The sequence below is a fragment of the Drosophila melanogaster genome, chromosome 2R, assembly GCF_000001215.4.
Source record: "Drosophila melanogaster chromosome 2R".
NCBI classification, from domain to species: domain Eukaryota; kingdom Metazoa; phylum Arthropoda; class Insecta; order Diptera; family Drosophilidae; genus Drosophila; species Drosophila melanogaster.
Window position 1 is genome coordinate 24,857,272 of NT_033778.4, and position 12,084 is coordinate 24,869,355.

The 12,084-nt window shown below is 48.2% G+C and overlaps 1 long non-coding RNA gene across 1 annotated transcript; it reads left to right on the forward strand.

Moving 5' to 3' along the window:
• Window positions 1–1,988: 1,988 nt before the first annotated feature.
• Window positions 1,989–2,906, forward strand: lncRNA:CR44829 (long non-coding RNA:CR44829). Its single transcript, NR_124731.1, has one exon. It is a non-coding gene; the product is annotated as a long non-coding RNA:CR44829 (long non-coding RNA).
• The last annotated feature ends 9,178 nt before the right edge of the window (window positions 2,907–12,084 follow it).

The following is a 12,084-nucleotide window of genomic DNA, read 5'->3' on the forward strand; positions in this document are numbered from 1 at the left end:
TCAGTGGTTTTCCATACTTAAAACATAGTTTGTGACCAATAAAAAGGGGACTTTACAAATTAAAGTCCTGCTTGAGTGCGTGCTACCCGTTTCTAACCGGTTCACTGCTTCACCTGCTTTGGCACTGCTTGCACTCTGCTTGCGCACCATATGGGCGCCAACTTCAAATTTAAGGCCATCCCGATAAACGCGTTTATATCCATGGTGTCCCAGTTACTGTACACTTTTCTTTATTTTATTTTTTTTTTTTAATACAAATATTCTCTTTTATAACCTAAATTTTAATAGTGAATTCATACTTTGGTATCACGCCATAACATTCGCCATCAACTTATGGCTTCATTATTTTTTCACCAATTTCGGCCATTAAATTTAAGGGCCAAAACCTTTCAAGCTAATAATATCGGCGATGCATCGAAGCGGAATTGAATATCAAACGACAGCGCTTCCTAGAATAAAAACTAAAGACAGTACCGGATATTTCCCAGAAATGGTGGGGGAATCGCAGCACGCTGCACATGACTTTTATTATGAAAATTATCCATAAGCAATGCGGACTGGACAATGCAAATTGCCATAATTGGGCGTCAATATTTGAACAAGTTTATGACTTCCCCGCATTATGAAATCCTTCCAGGGGCATGGTGGGGAGATGGCAGGCACACACAAATGCGTTAATAATTCAAGCAAATTGAATTCGAATTCGAATCCGAATGGACTACGCACTTTCGCGTTACGGGAAATGCAGCAGCAGGTCGCAGATCCCTGCCGATGTTATGTCAAGTCACCTGAATTATTCAGAATCCCGCAGAGCGGGGACACCTGTCCACCGTTCGTCCAAGTATGGCCAGAGTAATTATAGCCGCGACTGCCCGAATCCGTATCCATATGCATATCCATATGCATATGCATATAGTCGGCAATCCGAACCAAGTCAAGGCAATTTACTAAATCGTTGTCAGCGAAATTTTGTTGACATTCTAATGAGCCAAAGAACCGATTGGATTCGATTCGATTCGCTGATGGCTTCGCTGTGACAGTTTGTACCGCAATAATTTCAGCAATTTCGTGGCCCGACTTTGGACCATGTCTCCGGGATGCGTATGCTAAGGCTAACCATGAAATGATTGCGCCAAATCGACACAAACCAGAAACTCGAAGAGCGTAAAGCGATCTTCCAGATCACAACCACGACCACAGCCCACAGCCCACTTTGCGGGCAAAGCAAAAACCCAGCCAGAATCCAAATCACATTGGCCACTCCACTTAAGTGTAATCAGAGTCGCAGGTCGATGCCGGAGTCGAACTCGAGTGGAAATGGAAGTGGAAGAAGTCGGAGTCGGAGTCCCGAGGAGGAGGAGTGTGGCACACTCCAAGCGCAACAATTGCAGCTCATTACGATCGTCATCGTCCTCAGAGCATTATCATTATATCTTATTCGATCTTAAGCGGTTTGCAACAGGAGTTGGAGGGAGGGAGTTACAACTGGACACACGACAGGAACGAGTCCTCAATTTCGACCTCAGCCGAAATTTGTAGCACCAATAGAGCTTGGCGGCAAAAGGGGAAAGGGAAAGATACCTAAATTGCTTTTGGCCCGGTCGGCGGACCACCTCAATTGGCACTCGGCGCCAAATTTGATTCGGATTTCACTTTCCTCCCAATTGCCGTCAATTTCGTAGGCTCATTTCGAAGGGGATCGCCCGATGGGTGAGTCAGGGGTGCCTGCAGAGCTGGGCGAGAGCAATCCGGAGTCTGCGTGGGCTGGAATACTCTTACTTTCCAAGCGAGCGAACCTAATTGAGTCATTAGCTTGGGGTGACCTACGCGCACTCCATTTGCTACGCCCACACCAGCCGGGTGTGTGGCTCCACATCCATTTATCCCGTCCCCACCTGCAGCTTCGCAAGTCAACACCTCGTGGAGATCAGGCATGCGCAGCCAAATGATTCTGCACATCAATTTCTCACGCACTAAGTGAGCCACTTAGCACACATCAAAAATCAATAATCGATTAAATAATTAGAAAATTGTGAAAATTACTGTAATTTTGAAATCAATTCGATGCATGCGACCACAGCGACCGTCGATCGCCTCGTCGGGTGTCAAACAACAGTCTCGTCTCGGCCGGAGCATAAATAATCACATTATAATAAAATAATGCAATGCCCTCGATGAGAGGACCGCTACAGCTCCAGCTCCAGCTCCAGCTTCAGCTCCCTACGCCCAGATATATCCCAGATTCCAGATTCAATTTAAATGGAAAACACTTTCCTACGGACCAAGTCGCTCCAATTAATATTCGCGGTGTGCCGCGATCACCGCGAGCTGATAAAGTGCGGCTCATATATTTTGTCATAAATTTCAAACGCGCTCGACAGCTGCTCGACTCATCAATCAGCCCCAGTCCAGGTCCAGGTCCACTCCAGATTCGATCCGATCGGAGCCGGAGCACGTGGAGCGTGCGGACTTTGGCAAACACTCGATTAAAATCAACTTCAATTTGTAATAAATCAAAAGTCCTATCAAAAGCGTATCCGCGGAATATCACGAGGCGATCGGGGCACCCAAAAGGGCTGAGCTGCGGAGGAGGTTTGCCCCGGACCAATGAAGAAATTTTGGCCGGCCATGTGGCTCCTCATCCCGGTTAGGCCTGGATGATGAATGGTTATTGATTCGAAGGAATCGCGACCGCCCCCTTTTGGTTCCTCAGTCTCCCATCATCGTAAGTATTTCGACGGATAGTAGGAATATTGGCGATTGTAGGTGGGCCAATCCACAGATGTCCAGCATTCTGCAGCTTTTAATATATAAATGCGCACAGCCTAAACATTACATTTTCTGTTTCTTGGCATGTGAATTACACCTCAGGTGGTTGTAAAGATGTAAAATCCTTAGAAAACGAATTGAAATCTCTTTCTTTCATAAGGGTGCCAAGTAATTGCTCATGCTGCAGAATAAAATAATTGAATATTAAGTAGGTGAGTATCCCTGATTATGACATGTGTAATGAACCAAAGACGCCCCGGGTTCTGTCATTTCATGAGTGGAAGCGGTACTAGCCTATGATTACGGCAACTTTACTCTACGGGGCTCTAGGAATCATGTCTAGAATCGAAACTGAGAACTGCGAACTGCAAACTGAAACCGAAACCTGTTGTGGCGAACAACTCATCAAACAGACACTCAATAAAAATGTCAGAAGCGCTTATTGTTATTGTTATTATCTGTTGCCTTTGCTACTATAGGCGACTATATGTATCCATGTTCATGTATCCAGATACTCGTATGCAATGGCTTTTATCGCCCGAGTGTCGGCGTTGATTTGCGGACTGACTCGATCGTGTTCGTGGCGGGACTTGCATTCATATTCACATGACTCATGGGCTGCGGCTTGTCGAGATGTCGTGAGCTGCTTCTATTTTGCTTTGCATTTGCCAAAGGAGCTCGTGTGGTGTGCTATGTGGCAGTTGGTTATCTTGGCACGAAACGTGGCTGCGACTCTGGCCTGTCGAATGCCAATTGCAATGTGAAATGTTGCCTTACAAAATGCCGCGCGTCAATATGCAAAATACATGCCACGAGAATCAACGGCGAATGGCGACGGCAACTTCCACAAAGCCAAATTGAATCGCAACCCCAGGGCAGCGGCTGTAGATTATGTGGATGTGGTTGTGGATTTGGCTGTGGACGTGGCTAGTACGCTGGATGGGAGGAAACGAGACCGCCAAGCCACCGAACGAGCCAAAGAATTCTCTGGCCTTAGCTGGCAAAGCTAACCGAAAGTGAAAAATAAAGTATGGGGAGTTCCTCGGAAAAGCTGATGGACTAACTTGGCTGGGGTAGAGCGGAAAATGCGGCACGATTCCGTGTGATTTCTTTCCTTGAGCTATTGCGGCCATCGAATGGCAACGTCATCTCAGCAGCTCTTAACCCTCTGAAGACAAGTAAGTCTTCCAGGACCTAAACCGTATGCTTTCACTAATGTTGGGAGTACTCTATCTTGGAAGAGGCAGAAAAATTGGTGGGCTTAGGCAAATATGCAACATTCGCATACTACATTCTTATATTTGAGTAGAGTGGTCCCAGAACTATGAACTCAGTGGGTTAACGTTTCCCTACGGCGATTTTCGCTGAATTTTCCAACACCCCGTGGATCATGATTCGCCGCTTAACGCCAAGTCGCCGAAAATATCAGCAACACAAATCGATCCCCGTAATTAGCCGACCCATGCAAAGCAACTTCGATAGCCTCGAATGGAAATGGAACTGCCGCAGATCGCATCGCACTGGATCGGATTGGATCGGCGGGGCTGTGTCGTGATGTGATTTACTTCGTGCCCGAGCCCAAATCCAAATGCAAGACCCCGGAGAGGCGGGACGGCCTCCTAGGACTGCGCACGCAGGATGGCGGATTGGCCGTGCCATGCCCAAATTAAAGTGTCTGCAGACCGCAAAACGTCCATCAAAGCCGCTGGAAGGGCGAAAAGAGCCAAAAGAGCCAGAAGAGCGGTAACAGGGCCGCAGAAATAAGCCAATAAAATTGTCATGCATTGACAAATAACATGGCCAGCCAGCCGGGCTTAGAAAACTAGAGTCGCAGTCGCAGTCAAAGTCGAAGTCGGAGTCGGATGTTCTCGGTGCCCAAGACCAAACGAAGTCAAGGGGAAAAATGGCGTTTGCCGCAGACAAAGGCAGAAACTTTAAAACGTTTTTCTCCTCGGGCTCCCCTCCTGCTCACCCACCTCCACCTCTTGGCCAAAAGCGTCTCGGTCTTGGCCTGAACCCGGGCTGCAATGCGGCTCCCACGCCTTCAAAATACTATATGTTAACAAACACGCTGCCAAGTGGCTGACAGCTCGCCGTAGTGGGGGGATAGCAGATACCCAGATACGATGCGATGCCAGGTTTGGGGGAGCACCATACCACCAGGTTTCTTGTGAAAACACCAACTGCAGCGGAGACGAGACAAGATGGAGGAGAGCCCCACTGCTCTGCGGCTCAACGTTCGAGGGCTGCCCCCGCAAAAAGCCAGCCCAGCCATCCAAGCCAACCAAGCCATCTCAGCCAGCCAAGCCAACCAAGGCGCGCATAATAACCCGGCCAAAACGTGCGCAGATTTCCAGCAGACGATAAAGCACAACGAGGGGCAAGCACTGCCAGAAAGTAGAAAATGAGATGAAAAATAAGGACAGGACCAGATCGCATCCATGGCTGCCTCTGCTGGAGCTTGGGCCTCGATTTTGGCATGGGTCCATGGCTTTGGCGGCCATTTTATTCATCCGCTTTTTTTTGTTCTTCATTTTTTCGACTGTGGCCCTCGACCAAGTCTCTGAATCTTTGGCTTTGTGCAGCTGCGGCGACTGTGAATTCACTCGCATGCAAAGCAACAGCAGCCCGGCCAATTTGGAGTTTTCAAGAACACACAGACAGATAGACAGACAGATGGACCAAGACAGACAGGCAGACATAGTATCTTAGTATCTGTCAGATGGATGTGCCGCATCTGCTTCCCTGCTTCCCTGCTTCCCTCGCATCGATGAATGTTTGTCTTGAAGTCGCTGGAGACTCCTCCTGCTTCGCCTCCTCCTCCTCGTTTAAGATTGAGGGACACCAACACCTTTCGACTTCTCAGCTTGAACTTTGACTGGTCGAGTGTGTCAGTTCCCAGAGGGGTCGTAGTGGATCCCCACAGAATGGGCTGATGGTAAAATCAGTTTTTAAATTCCGATATGGTCAGTTCCTCATTTTGTAAGAATTTCTTAAATCCATTAATGTTTGTCGTGCTATCTCTTGATTCGCTTCTTAAATGTTCCCTTTGACTTTTGTTTCTCTTAATGTAAATTTTCAAAACCGCAGCTTTGGGTCAGCTAGTCAAACCCGTCTTAGCTGAGGAAGTAATTTCCTTCATTTGAACTTTATGAAGCACACGTGCTACAATTCAATCCGTAAGTCTCAATCACTGCAATCAATGCCACTCGCTGTTGGCCAAAGTATCTCGAAGATGCGTAGCAACTGGCAAATCACAAGCCGCCTAATGGTAATGTCATCCGAGGCGTTCACAGTTGCTGTCCTGCTGCCTTTGATGTCTTTGAAGCTGGAGGGGATGGGGCCCTTAGGGCCCTGCAAGTGCCACAGCTACTGCAACTGGAAGTGCAACCATTAGCAGGGTCCGCACCTATTACTTAATGGGCGAGGAGCACGTATCCTGGACTCAGGGATGGGCATGGGCTTCTGGCCATGGGCCATGGGCCGCTCCTTTTGGCCACATGCGAAATGCGTGTAATTAGCCGAAGCATTTCAAATTGCAAAGTGCAACGCGGCAACCAGATTGCATTCGCTCGTATAATTTCCGCTGCGCGGTCTAGTGTGTGGTGCACTTTAGCTTAAGTTTCAGCTTTTTGCATCTAATGATCGGTCTGGTCTCTCGGATCGGTGTCTCTAATGCACACAGTCTAGAAACTAGTTGGCCGATACATCAATTAAATTTGCATTTTAATTTGACGTTTCGTTTTGTTTGGCTCGGCGGGGCTTGTGATTTATATGGGAGCGGGACTGGAGCAAAAAGCGGTTGATCTTGTCGATATCAGTATCTGTATCTCACCAGCCCGTCCAGCAAGAAAATCACTTTTATTCCACGGGGCAGCTGCAATGCCATGAGCTGTCAGCATTTCCGCCCGTCCTCGGAGTGCGAAATCCAAAACTCGTAAATTCGGGGCGGAATGGCGCCCGCCATCTAACATTTTGGACTGGGGGTACGGGTTTTGGGACAGGGAGTGCGCGGATGGGGAAGTTGCGCCTGGTTTGGGGTCACAGACGCATGCAATTTTAGCCAGAGCGGCGTAAATTGTTGCATGTTAAAAGGAAGTTAGCCCATAGCCCATAAACATTTGCTCGGCCAAAACAAAAACAGAAAAATTCCAAGCTGCTGAAACCACAAAATGAAGGCGCGCAAAGACGTTTACATAACGGGAGAGCTGGGTTAGCTGGGCACCCCAACCAAGCCATCCACCCCCCAAAATCGCCACCAAAACAGCAGTCGGCCATCCGTCCAACGGAGCACACAGTCAGTCAACCGCAGACAGGTCCCGAAAACGCCAAACACCAAACACCGCCCACGACCACGACCACTACACCACCAGAGATGAACACATCAGACTACCAAAGAAATGGGAGCTTACATATGAAAGTATCTAATTATTTGCATCGCATTGAACTGCAAGAAGTGTCGGGCAGAGAATATTATTTATCAAATCACGAATAAAGTGGTGGGATTTACTTAACTTCGTTTCCCTGAGCTACCGTGAAAACAAATTTTCAAAACAAATCTAATCAGCTTATAACTCCAGAAGTCAGTGCTCATCACTGGCGGGCCAACTTTAACCTCGTCTCGTCGATCGCAAGGGGCATGCATCTTTGTCAAAATGCAAGGCGCGAATTGTAAATTTGCAAATGCCGGAAACGCAAATTTTCCAAACTTGTTAGCCAGCCCAAACTGCCATGGCGGCAGTGGGCCCACAACAACAGCAAGAGGCCGACTTTGGCCAAATATCAAGCCGCAGAAAGAAGTTAAATTGGAATTGGCCCAGGGCGAGCTGCGTTGGCGTTGCAAGTCGGCATGGAGAACTTTGCATTACAATTGGCTGGCGGCTTCAGTGATGGGCTCCTGGCACGCAATGCCCGGACTAGGACGTGGTATGCGACGTCCTGCCAATAACCCACCCAATCCTGGCTGTCCTGCAAGGTATCTAGTGCACTCCGTTTGCTGGGAATGGAGCCATCCGACGCGTCGGATGCATAAATTTTGACTCCCAAAATAAGCGCAACAATTAAAATGCTAAATCTAAGCTGACGCTTCCAGTGCCCAGCTGACCTATCATTATGGCCGCTTGCGAATGATGCACTACATCCGCCGCGGAGTTCAACCATAATTCTTAACCCCGATCGCACGGCAACCCAATCATTAGGCCTACGCACGAAGACGACCCCTGATCCGCAGATCGCCTGCTCGCAAGCTCCCCTGCTCCGCTAATCCCGTGATCCGGGCAGACGCATATATCACCTGTGACGGGCTGCGAGGAGAATTATGAGCGGGCACCGAGAATTCCAGCACGTATCAATCTGGGAATGGTGAAAAATGCGCCCGTCGATCTGCAACCTTTGCATACTCGAGTCTGTATCCGAATCTGGCAATGATTCTGTATCTGGATCTGGTCCTGATCCTGATCTCGATTCCAGGTCCGATTCGGGCAATAAATCAGCGATCATATGGCCGCGGGCGCTTCATGTGCATATTCATGAGTTTGATTGAACTTATAAATCAGGGTTGGAACCATGGACCATGGGAGCTCGGAGAGTACTCTCCATTCCACCTGGCAGATGCCCCAACCAGCCGCGTTCACCTGCTCCGATGACCCCTCGGAACGGTTGTGCCAGAAAACTTAATTAATTTGACATATATCACGAGTTGTAGACCCTCGGCTTTTTGCCACCAAGGAAGAAATGCGCTAATGAAGCCGAGGCAAGCTGGGAAATATGTTTTGACTGCGTTTGCCAAGAGACCGCCAAAAAGTCGCCAAGGCATAATTAATCATGCAACAACATTCTTTGGCTTAGAGACCGCTGTGTAACCTTTTTTCAACCCGGTTCTTTCGGCCCGGCTAACTGAACTAAACCGCAGTTAGGCAGAGCGCAAAAACAAAGGCAGAATGGCCATAGCTGCGAGTGATATTAACATATCATTATGATAGCCATTAGCACTTTTAATTGATGAGTTTTTGCTGCCGTTCCGAGCCCCCCTCATCCCCCCCCTTCCACGTTGCCAATCATTTGTCAATGGCTTTAGTTTTGGCTCAAAAGACAAAGCCCGCCGTCGAGAAGAGTTGAGAACGCGAAAATGGCCGCAGGTCGCGAATTGAGGCTGCGAACTTCGAGGTTTACGAATGCGTAAAATCCGTTTTGGGTGAAACAGTGAATGGGGAAAATGTGATGGAGCTGTCCAAATGGTAAAGTAAAACTTGGCAACGGACGGCAGTGGTATGTGCACATTACCCCATCTGTATACTGATAATAAAGCTAGGCACTATTTAGCAGTATCCACGATGTAACTTATTTGTCATCAATGTAGGGGATCAACCATCATCCATCGAGGGGAGAAAGACGCGGATTCATTGATAAATTTTGGCTCGCCTTATTGAATATGCCCCAGTTTGGTGTCATTATTATTTTACAATCAATTAATGAACGCGGGTGAAAAGACTCTGTGGCATTTAAGAGATAGTTCTTGTTTTATTTATGTGGCTGGCACTGCTAATCATATATGTGGCTTAGGATTTCCGAAATTCCGCTGAACGAGTTTCAGCGGAATTTCGGAAATCATGCAATTAAACAAATGCCTAAGAAGGGATACCGTTAGCCGAGGTCTCCAAAGGGCTCCAAATGCCCAGCGGTGGTTTGTGGTCCCTCTTCAAAGGGGGTTTAATCGGTTCTTTGCGGCTTCTTAATGCTAACACGCCTTCGAGGTCTAAGCATGCTTTCTTTCGGCCAGAATGTGCTTGGCACATGTTGGACACAAGCCCTGGACCCGCAGACCCGCCTCCAGACGCCAATTATGCAGTCCAGTCGAAGGATTAGCCCCTGGACACAAAACTGGACAGGATGTTAGAAGCCGACGGCAATCGAAGCCCTAAGAAAAGTCTGAGGAGACTGCAGAAAAAGCGAAAGTTGGGCCAAGATTTTGGCCAGCGGCCTTAACGGAAATGGAAATGGTCGCGGGGTCTTAGGGGGATCTGGCCTCAGTGATCTCGGCATCGGGATCCTACGACGGGCTGGGCAATTAGGCAGCGCCTCTCGGACGTGAGCATTAAATTTCCAACTGAAAGTGGCAGATCCATCAAAAGTGAACGCAATCCATCATCCGACGAATCACGGCGTGATGAGAGCAGCGCCGACATGGCCCAACTTCTGATCCCCATCCTTGTGGCTTATGATGATGGCCAACAGATTGGCGCGCTCACAGCACGAGCTAAAAGCCTTCAGCTCCACCGTTAGACAACCAGGGCAGCTATGAAAATGTATCCGCATTCTGAATATACTTTAAACAACAACCTTCACAAATGTAATACAATACATATATGAGGGATATTAGAACATCTATGTTTTCTGTAATCCGAAACCCTTAGAATGTAGCACAGTGCAATCGGTGGAGCGGTTCATGTGGATGGTTGCCTATGAGTGGAGCGCAGCTCCAAGGTCACATTTAAGTGGACCCAGCTTAAGATGGAGACCCGATTCTTTCTAATGCCGCCTGGTCTACTTTCGCAGCTCCAGCGCGACCTGCTGGATGGCAATTAAAACAATTACAGGGACTCAGGGTCCGCATCTGAATCGGAGTCTGTCTCGGATGTCTGGGCCATGTGGGCTGGCCAGGAACCAGGAGAGGCCTTTTCGCTGGAACCGAGCTGCACGCCCATTAGCGACAATCAATCTCGGCCACGCTGCAACGCAACCGAACTCCGGATCTCCGTGCTTTTATATTTGGGTTTTATGTTTTGCCGCGAATCGTAGTTTCTTGCCTCTTAGTTTTTATTATTTTCGAATGCCACTTGCCAGATAACCCATAATTATGAAATTATTATTGGAGCGCCAAGCAGCGACGGCAGCGAAACGTATCTGTATCTTGAAGGCAGGCGATTCTGTGTATGCCGTCGGAAAAGCAGAAATCATTTCGAGCCGCAGCGGCACAGGAAGTTTTCGGTGCCCCGGGCCGTGGAAGTTGTTCAAAAATATATGCGCAATCTGCCGAAATAGCCACCACTTCTATAGGCCTTCAGAAACGTTCGGTGTCCACCTTTTGACTCTTACACTCGATGAAGAAATTGAGATACCAGCGGAAAATAAACAAGACCGTTTTGTCTCCCGGAGGAACCCCAAATGAGGCAGCCAAACTTAATAAATTATATGCAAAACTGCCGCTGGGGAAATGGCAAACCAACAAAGTGTCCAAATGGCAGCGGGAAAGCCAACTTGCAGCAGGGGAAAACAAATGTTGGGCGTTCGAGGAACTCCGTTTTTGAATATTTATGAAAGGACAGTGTGATCCTCTGAGCTGGATACCAGCCGGATCCTGTAGGCCGCACATGCCGTTATGGCCAATTGCGGTCCTTGACTCCTTTGCAAATTTCCTAGGGCCAGAAACCTGATCATCAAGTTGGTAACCAACGCTAGGGTCATGCCAAACGTGTCTTTGCTAAAATGGAATGGTTAATCTGGTCAAGTCTTAAATACCAATGTATCACTATGAGGACTGCTATACCTTTATATTACATATTTTTCAAATAAAATTCAAGTTCTTATGGAACTTATTCAAACATTTGTTCTCAAGCTTTACTTTAGCCTGATCGCAAGCTATTCCAAGTTTGGAAAAAAATTTTGTGCACTCAGCCACTTGATCCTAACCACAGAGACCGACGGACAGTAAGAAAAATGGCGAGGTTGCAGTGCGATGATGGAAAGGATGTGGCGGTGGGGCAGGAAAAGGAGCTGATGGGTATGGATACTTTGAATGCGGGCAAGAGAGAGATGTTCATCGGAACGCATGTTCTTTGAAAATTGCCCATAATTATGCGAACGAACTTCAAACTGATTGTTTCTACCGGCAGCAGCGCAGTCCGAGAAACGAGAATCCAGAGCCGAGGATCGGAACCCATCTCCATCCCATAGCTCCATGGACCATGGACCACGCTGTCCGAAAAACGCGCGTCCGTTGCATGCAACGTGGCAGGGATGGGATGGAATGGGATGGGATGGGATCGAGATCGGGACATGGCCAAGGGTATGGCTGTGTGGAATAGCCCGCTTGGCTGCAGTGAAAGAGAATGACTGTAATTACGCATCACTTTTTCTTAATTTTCATGCTGTGCATCTTGCGGCCCTTCCTCCTCGCAAACGGAGCGGATTGGAGTGGTGGTGAACAACGAGGACGAGGGCCGGAAGGGGTCCTCCATCTTCTCGCTGGGAACAATTTAAGCACTGAACTTGACCCACAAGTCGAGTCTGCTGCTTTTTGTGCGGCAGAGTTTTAGA